At 29.0% G+C, this 7551-nt stretch overlaps 1 pseudogene; it reads right to left on the minus strand.

The window, feature by feature from the left end:
• Positions 1–4605: 4605 nt before the first annotated feature.
• LOC107479727 (phosphoinositide phosphatase SAC2-like) lies at positions 4606–6908 on the minus strand (annotated as a pseudogene).
• Positions 6909–7551: the final 643 nt, after the last annotated feature.

Here is a 7551-nt window from a genome sequence, read left to right on the forward strand (position 1 = left end):
TAAAATTTTCAATAATGAAAAAATTTAAAATATTATTTTATTTTCAATCAATTTTAAAATTATATTTAATAGACTAATGTAATTACTTCTTAGTTAGAGTATGTGCATTTAACTAGAATACTTTTAAAATTAAAAAATAAAATATTAATTAATGATATAATAATGATTTGAACAATAGAGTATATGCATTTATTATTATTTTAAATAATTTAATTTTTAATTATTGATAGATTAAAAATATATCAAAATTATATGACACACTATTATATTAGCAACAATTTTCACTAAATTACTTGATATATTACTGATAAAATAAATTCATAAATAGTAAAAGAGTAAAATTAAAAATTAATAAATTAAATATTACATATCTAATTAAATAAAATTAACTAATAAAGTGAGATCAAATTTTAATATTTTTTTAAATTAAACTAATCAAATCCTAATATTAGAATTAAGTTATTTAAATAATATCTATCATATTCAATTATTAAACTTAGATGCATATATATTAGAATTATTTTTGTAATAACTAATAAAAATAGTTTGACCAAATTGAATATTTAGAATTTATGTAAATTCAAATCATCCTCTTGTTAAATAAGCTCCATAATCAGTTATCCATATAATGCGGCAAGACAAAAATAACCATGTTTAGCTCAATGATAAATTCATAGTACAAGAAATTCGTCAAATACCGTCGAATTTACAAAAAAAAATCGTCGATAATATGTTTATCGTCGAAATAAATCCGACAGTATAAACTTTACTAGTAATTATTTATCAGCGGATTCTTTTGTCGGCACCTAATTACTATCAAAAAATTTATGCTGGAAATTTTTACCATCAGAATTTTTTCTAGTAAATTCGAGCTAAATTTAAATTTAATTTTTTAAAAATTTTGTGTAAAAATTAATATATAATTTTAAATATTTAAATTCAATAATTTCTAAACTAATGAATCAGAAAATACAACTCTAATTAACTCAAAAAATAATTAACTCAGATAATAATAAACTTAAAAATCAATAACAATAAACAATAAGTCAATAATAAATTCGAAAAATAAAAAGATTAACTCAGACAATTAACAACAATCAACTAATTAACTCATATAATAATAAACTTAGAAAATAAAAAACATGAGTCAATAATGAATTTAAAAAATAAACAAGTTAAAATTAATTAACTCAAAAAATTAACAACAATAATAATAAGCTAATAATTAACTCAGAAATAAACAAGTTAAAATTAACTCAAATAATTAATAATAATTAACTAAGTAACTCAGAAGTTAATTAACTTAGATAATAATAATCTTAGAAACTTAACAACAATAAACAATAAGCCAATATTAACTTAGAAAATGAACAAGTTAAGATTAATTCAGACAATTAACAACAATGAACTAATTAACTCAGAAAACAATTAACTCAGATAATAATAAACTTAGAAATTAACAACAATAAACAATAAACTAATAATTAACTCAGAAAATAAATAAATTAAGATTAACTAAGATGATTAACAATAATTAACTAAGTAACTCAAAAAATAATTAACTCAAACAATATTAGAATAAAAATTAGAACAATACAATTGAGGACCTTACACTTGTAGATTCAAACACCAATCAACTAATCAAAATAATGCAAATTTTAAACACAGAATCATCAAAATAGAATTAAAAAAATTCTAAATAAAAACAGAATAAAAAAATCCTAAATTTAAACTAATACATGAACTAAATATGAAAAATAATTAAATCTCTAATACAAACATTCTAATTGCAAATTTTCTAATATATAATAAATTAAAACCATAAAAACTAGGATTTAGAGTTTAACTGTCCAAAACTAATTATTGAGTTACCTGAAAACAATGGCGGTGCAGAGGACTTTATTGGTATGGTGGCAACCTAGACGACAAAGTGGCGGTGGCGGCGACCAACCGACAAGGCTGCGTTTGGGTTTTTTTAAATAAATTAAAAAAGTAATAGGAAGAAGGAGGAGAAAAACATACCTGGAGGGAAGGAAGGAAGCAGCTCTGGTGACACAGGGAGCAGCGCTGACAATAATGGATAGAAACAAAAAACAGTGACGGTCTATCCAGCGGCGGGAGGACAAGGCAGCGGCAACAACAGGGCAGGGGGCGGCAGCAGGGGAAGAGGTCAAGGGTTTAGAGAGAGAGAGAAAATGAAATTTCGAAATGAAGGGGAAGAGGTTTGCGATTCGAATTTAGGACAAGATTTCTGTCGGATTTACCGACGAATAAATCTAATGGTAATACTTTGCGAATGACCAAAATGCAGCGTTGCACTAATTCAGATTAGCAGCGGATTTAAAGCCCATGGTAATGATCACACCAATTTTTTTCCCTCAAATTATTACTAGAAAATTTACCATCGAAAAACTAAATTCGACGGTAATTTGTTTACTTGATGAATTTATTGCCAAATCCGCCGGTAAACTTGTGGCTAATGTCCGATACTAAATCTAACGATAAATCCGGTAGTATTTAGCATTTTTTTTGTAGTGTCAGCTTCCATACGAAAGATAACTTCACCTACATTCTATTAGATTGGTTATAGTATATAAGAAGATCCAACCATCCTTTAACAAAATGAAGTTCACTTCCTTTACTATGCTGAACTCTTATATCTATATAATTAGCACTACACTTGAATCAATAAAACAACTCTAAGATGAAACATGATGTATGTGAAGTATTGTAAATGATGTCAGTAAAATACAATTCTATTATAAGGAAAAAAAAAACAAATTGAGTAAGAACACTCATTATATAATTTAAAAAATAAAAATAAGGTTGACTTTATATAAAAAACGATCAAATTCTAATTTATACTTTAAAAAGATCAATTTAGATTAAAACAAATTATTATTGTATGAAATAGTTAAGAAAATAAAATAAAAAAAAAACAAAACAAACTTTGGTTCTAGAATTTATATTCATGAGAATGATAAATGAAACACTATATATAGTACTCATGGAAATATATGAAAAAATCGTTACAATTATTAAAAATATATAATATAAAATATTATGATTATTGACAAATCTTATTATAATTAATTATTAAATGCTAACAAATATAATTATTTAAAATTAATATTTTCCAAAAATAAAAGATAGAAGAGAAAGGTAAGTATATTAATACCAGAATCCGCCACATCAGCATGTTTGGCTATCGTATAAATGCTAATTATGTATAATTAACAATTATATTATAATAATTGATAATTACACAACTAGAAAATAGATTAATACATACAGATTTACAGACGGATTTAGTTTTTATTATAGACGGATTTTTGGTTACTGACGAAATTACTGACGGATTTTGTCCCTCTGTAAAAGCCCCATCGGAAATTATTTACCGACGAATTTTTTTCTGTCGGAGAATTATAGACGGATTTTTACTAGTTACCGACGGATTTTCCCTCTGTAAATTCTCCATCCATTTCCCTGAGCCGACGAACTTTTCAACGGATTTTCCGTCTGTAATTACAGACAGATTTTCCGTCTGTAATTACAGACGGATTTTTTGACAGATTTTTTGTCGGTAATTGGTAGTACATTTTCTGACAGATTTTTCATCTGTAATTTAAATTTTGAAAAATCATCGCACACTCTGAATACAGACAGAAAATCCGTCTGTAAATCCGTCAGTAAGGTAAAATAGAATTTTTTTTTAATTTTTCCATTACAAAATAAATACTTTAGATTTGTTTTCTAAATTTACTCCATAAAACACACTGTAAATTGAAAAAAAGAAAGCCAAAAATCACATAAATAAACATAATATTCATTACATGATACCTATAAAATTGGATGTTATTTTTTAACACCATTATTCAATATCTCACTGTCTCAATAAAAAGATACCCTAAAATTTCTTTTAAACTACAACAAAGAAGGGCAGAACTTTCAGCCTAAATTTTAAAACTATTTTCTCATGCTCTCTTTAAAGTTTAAAACTCTCCAATCTAATCTGAGTTACATGATTTTTCACTCCATGACAGACTCTTGTATGGCTGAAACTTGAAAGTATTTGTTCATCTACTTCTTCTTCTTTGATTTGTTTGCATTGGACTGAGCATTTGCAGTTCCCTAGTGTCAAAAAATAGGACATGGACAGATTTCAGAAGCCTAGCAATGTTTTATAGGATTAAGAAAAAGTGAAGGAGGATAACAAAAACACAAGTTTAAAATAGAATTAAAAAAGAGAGAGAGAGAGAGAGAGAGAGAGAGAGAGAGAGAGAGAGATGCTTGCATACTCTTGAAGCACATTTAATTTGTTCTACAGGAACACTCACAGCAACTGATTTCTGATTTTTTATGTAACTTCTAGAAAATGTTATAAATGAAAAAAAAGTTGGCTATAAATTTTCCTAGAGCATGCATTAAAAATGCTTCAGGAGACATGGAATCCAATATTGTTGTATACGGCATTGATACAGACCTCGAGCCATTCATCCATTGAAGCATCCTGGTTATTGTTCAAAAAATCCGAGCAGTCTATGCAATATAATTCCTGGTTATTGCTTAATACAAAGATCATCTAATAAATCATCAAAATATATAAAAAGTAATTCAATGGGAAAATACATCAGCAAACAGCATCCAAAGTGCTGCTATAGAACATACCCAGTGAAGGAATATTGGAACAGTCCCTCTGGTGTCAAGTTTGGTGTCAGGGAACAGTAGAAGACGCCAGTCAGCTTCAACGCATATGCAGCCACTTTCCCCAGTTGAGTCAACACATTAGTAGCTTTGCTGTTGAAGTAACTGATCTAATAAAGTCAAAATAACACCCAAGAATAAAAAATTGAAACGGTTGAAGGGAAGAGCAAGTTACCGTCTCGAGTGTCGATGCAAATCCCAATGGAGGAACCTCAGTCGATTTTTCCCTTTCATATTTTTGTTGATAGACCTAACAACATTAGCAAACTCGGCTCACAGAATAGTTTCTCGTGGCTTCTTCTCATGTGTCTTGAACAAAAAAAAATGAAAATCAGAAAACATTCTAGTTTAGAGGTTAGATACAATCGAGAAATTCAATATTCTTAACTGTTCATTAGAAATGGGAAGCTGCCTACCTTAATCAAGTTCAATATGATAATTGGATTTCCATATCTCTTAACAAGATTTTCAAAATGAAGCCTTGTGGCTTCAAAGGTGTTGTCCTTCTTTGATACTAGAAAAAGAAAAAAGAAGCAAAAAAGCTCTCAGAAAAAATTACATAACAAGCAGAGAATAGTTGCTTCCACATCATACATATAATGTCAGGTTTTATGTTCAATGGAGAGGCTTCTTGAGACCAGAACAGAGGGATTGAACCCTGGATCTGCACCACGAAACTTATTTTCATCGGGCATCCATCACGAGCATCTGCAAAGACTATCTACTCTGTCTCAACATCATTAGCTACTCTTCCCTTTTCATTCACTCCTCGTTTCAGATATCTGCATCAGAAGATATAGCAAGCAAGGAATATGTCAAGAAATAAGTAAGATAAAATGCCAAAATTTGTAGAAAAATACCAAGTTTCTGGGTGATAAATCACTCATTTACATGAATTTCATGGATTGAAGTACTTGGCAGAAGAAAAAACCTCAATTAGCAAAATTAAAATGTAAACAAAAGCAGATGTATATCTTCAAGGACTGCAAGTGTAAAGAAGTGAAACATAATGTAGCTTTATCATGTGACAAACTCATATAAAGGATCGAAAAAGTACAAACCTTGTCCCAGCATAATGCCGCGAGCGTCTAGCAATGATAGTCAAGTGAAAATCCCTGCCAGAAATAGAAAGAACTCATATAAACTCATATTTTGTATGAATACTACTAATCTATGGTTTAATTATTGCAACATTAACTCTATCACATAAAATGCCAGCAATAGCATATACAAAGTTACATATGGTAAAAATTAGACATTTCAAATGAAATTAATATTGTTGATAAAGTACAACGAAGTTAATATATAGAAGATAAAAACTAAACATATCCATTAGCTAAAAGGGGAGTTTGTTACGTACCTGTTTAAAAAAGCCATAAACTAAGGCAACTGTCCAGGAAGCATTCTGGAGATTATTCCTGACTCCACGAGTCAAAAACTCATTCCAAACAAACAGTGTTTCGTAAAGTGACTGTTCTGTTGTATTATGATCGGTTAAGTTTCTTTGAAGACTAAACATGACATTATATGAGTAGCTGAAAAAGAAGTCCTTCGTAGATCCACACTGCATAGAAGCTTCTTGTATCTAAGTCACAAGAGAAGAAAAGTAAAGCCCATTAATAAGATGAACTATTAATAAGATGGATTATTATATTGTGCCAATTTCCTTCGCTTTGTTATGAGAAGCATGTAGTATGGCTCAAGAAATTTGACAAATCCTAGATAAAAAAATATAATAAGATGACGGAACCCTTAATTATTATAGCCAGTATTTTGGGACACAAGACCATAATAACAATTTTGTTCATATGAAGAAGATGATAGAAGATTCAATTACCAATGATTCCATAACAAGTTGTAACAAACTTCAGTCCCCCTGTTGACTTGTTTCCTTCGTGTATGCGCTTTAGAAGGTCACAACACTTAATTTCTGAGTACACTGTCAAATCTTCAGTGATGTTTAGTTCCGTTGGATCCAATCTGTCAATCTTCAAGACCCTACATGAGGTTCTGCTTTTGTCTCTTCCAATCATATAAAAATTCTGCATGTAAAAAAGAACAATAATAAGAACACTGCAATATTGCCCTATACATGTATAATGTGCATAGAGTCATAGACAAATTTAAGAAGGATGATATTCTTAAAAGGTAAAAGTACATCACAGCTATTAATGTATTAAAGAAATGGAAAGATGTAGCTTTGCTATAAATATCACTCCATATTAACGCAAAACTTTAGATTACAAGTGGTTTTTCTAATGTGAATGAATAGCGTTAAAAATAACAGTAAAAAAGTTGAAACAAACTTTAGATTACAACAATAATTGTTGTAGTTCACCTACTTTTCTAAGAATTTAAACATATAAGTACAAAAATTATACCAAATGATTTTGTAAAGAAGCTACAATTGCTTATCTTGCAAGAAACAAACCAACAACTTATCATTATGTTAGCTGATGAGAGAAAGAATGCTTGATATCTATCTAGAACACTATGAATTCTGCCACTAAGCATAGAATACGTGAGGAAAAAACAAAGGACAAGTAGTGGCATGACTACTCAATTTTTTCATCAAAATTTTCAGGTAATATTCGCATGACTACTCAATTTTTTCCTGAAAAGGACAAGTAGTGGCAATCCTTCTAATAACAAAGGTCAGCAATATCAAATTCCAAAATTAGCAAAAATTACTATTTTGATTAGCAAGAAAGCATTACTATATATGACCAGATTCATGCAATTGATGAAAGAACAGAAAGAAAGAACCCTAGTTTCCCTTTTAAGAAGAGCATAGTAAAAGAGTCAAGTATAAACACAATCACTAGATATCACAGGCAGCTTTCACTG

This window comes from Arachis duranensis, chromosome 3 (assembly GCF_000817695.3).
Source record: "Arachis duranensis cultivar V14167 chromosome 3, aradu.V14167.gnm2.J7QH, whole genome shotgun sequence".
Classification (NCBI taxonomy): Eukaryota; Viridiplantae; Streptophyta; class Magnoliopsida; order Fabales; family Fabaceae; genus Arachis; species Arachis duranensis.